This window comes from Cajanus cajan, chromosome 3, assembly GCF_000230855.2.
Source record: "Cajanus cajan strain Asha chromosome 3, NIPB_CcT2T_4, whole genome shotgun sequence".
NCBI lineage: Eukaryota > Viridiplantae > Streptophyta > Magnoliopsida > Fabales > Fabaceae > Cajanus > Cajanus cajan.
The window spans coordinates 16,387,518-16,390,067 of record NC_138519.1 but is presented as its reverse complement, the minus strand read 5'-3'; the positions used below and the strand labels follow the sequence as shown (position 1 = coordinate 16,390,067).

Genomic DNA, 2,550 nt, shown 5'->3' with positions numbered 1-2,550 from the left:
AGTATATGTCAATGAATCTAAGTAAACTAAGTAAAAAAAGACAAAAAATTAAAAATTATAAGTAAGTTTCATTATTATAAGTAAGTTTCAGTAATAGTAATTCTCCAAGTGTGCGTGCTTGTTACCCCTTCTTCTTTACCACGGCAAGTCTTTGTGAAATAACTCCGATGAGAAGAAAAATGAAGGCGTTAAGAGACCCTCCTGGTACAACCCTAGACACTTTAAGATCCTTTTTCAAACCTGCTCCCATTTTGAGTCAAGAGATAGATAAATAAACACATCTCATTGCACTGATCGGGGGCGTTCGTAAGCAACTCCCAACCACTTTAAATAGGTCCCACTGTGCCACGTCACTCATAAGCAACTCATACTATATTTTTACAACTTTTGCTCCAATGGAAATTGCTTATAAGCATCGACTTTTTTACAACTCATATTACACTTTTTTACACCTCAATTTTTTTACAACTCATATTTCAATAATAAAAAAATTACATAATAAAAAAAATATAAAAAATTTTAATAATAAAAAGAAATTACATAATAAAAAAAATACAATAATAAAAAAATTACAATAATAAAAAATTACAATAAAACTAGTCTAATTTACATAAATTAAAATTACAATAATATTTAATCTCCTAATTTGCGCCTAATAAAATTACAAGTCAATTCATGATCTTTGAGCTGCTTCTCAGTCATTCCAGATGTGTCCTTTATGAGAATTTCATACATTGCACTAATGTTAGCTACTTCCTTCACTTCAGCCAATTTCTTTACTGCAGCACTTCTTTCTAATATTGCTTTTGCCATATTATCCAACTCCTCTTTGTTGGAAGATGTTTCGCCAACCTTTCCTTTACTTTTTCTCTTCGCTGCTTTTTGACCTATTGGACGAGTCATTGGTGTTGTTGGGTCATATTCTTCACAATCATTGGCTGCATCTGTGTTAGAAGACGTTGAGTATTGCCCAGATTTAGAAATCTTTGATCGTTTGGAAGAGCTCTCCATTGATTCGGATTTCCATTTTGGCTCATCTCTTAATAATAGCCATGCATGCTCAAAATTGAATTTTTCACCTACATCTTGCGAGTAAATTTTATATGCATTTGTCATGATGTCTTTTTCTGAGTTGCCACTTTTTTTTATCACGAGCTTGTTTATAACATCCGACAAATAATTGAACAGCTTTATTGATTCGAAACCAACGACTTTTTAACTGACCTGGATTTCTTACTGGAAATTGATTGCGATTGTTGTTGTAATTCTCCTTGATTCTAATCCAGAAACTATTTCCAGTTTGATCAACTCCAACAATTGGATCCTTCGAAATGTTGAGCCATGATTGAAAAGTAAATTATCTTCTTCAACAGAAAAACTTACACGTGATTTTTTTTGAGTTGATATTTCTTCTCCTTGTTGCCTTCCAACATCAAGTGTGATGTTCTCTAGCCCTATTTGAGACTCGGATACGGAACCAATTGGTGAATCTGTTTCGGAAAAATTTGAAGGCCTAAAAATTATATTGGGATTGGTTGGTATCGGTGGTGGATACATAAAAAAATGGGAATTTGGAAAATTATTATTGGTTGAATGTGGTGGTGGTGGTGGATACATAAATAAATGGGGATTTGGAGAATTATCATTGGTTGAATGTGGTGGTGGTGGTGGGTATGTAAAAAATTGAGGATTTTGAGAATTTTCATCGGAAGGGGTTGGAGGTGGTGGTTGGTTTTGTAAAAAATTAAAATAACTTTGAAAATTAAATTAATTGGGATCCATGTGATAGAATATAAAAAAAATTACAAATGAACAAAAAATAATAATTTTTTTTGGATGTGAATAGTAAACGTGAATAGTAAATGTGAATAGTAAAAATTTTGAAATAAATTGTAAACTTGGATAATGAAATGCAAATTAACCGAACAATAGAGTGCAAATGAATTACACAATGTGAAAAATAGAGTGCAAATGAACTACACAATGTGAAAAATAGAGTGCAAATGAATTGAAAATTGGACATCAATTTATACATAAATGTCCGACGGCTCTTTAACGTCTCTCCAACGGCTATCAACGTCTCTCCAACGTCTCTTTTTTCTTATTTTCGTTTATCAAAGTCTCTCACTCTCCCTTCATTCTTTGCACTCTCCAACGTCTCTTTTTTCTTATTTTCGTTTATCAACGAAGTCGCGCACGGGGGGCGGTGGCTTCTGGCGGTCGCGCACGGGATCCTCTGCGGCGTTTCTGGAGATCTGCATCTTGCACTTGCTGATAGCGATGACGTGTGGGGCGCTGATGATGTTCTACATGAAGGAGGTCTACACGTTCGACCATGACGCGCAGACGGCGACGAAGCTCCTCGGATCCATGCCGCACGACCAGCTCCTCATCAAGACCTCCGACTCCTTCTCCGGCCTCCTCCTGGTCGCCATAGGCTTCCTCCTCTTCATGGTCTCCTTCGTCAAAGACCGCGACTTTCAGGCCTTCTTCGCCAAGGGATGCACGCTCCTCCACTTCTTCATGATTTTTTCTGTTTTCCTTTTTCAT

General features: G+C 35.8%; 1 pseudogene; it reads right to left on the bottom strand.

Moving 5' to 3' along the window:
• Positions 1-2,550, bottom strand: part of LOC145956100 (uncharacterized) — a 2,623-nt pseudogene extending 73 nt beyond the window's left edge.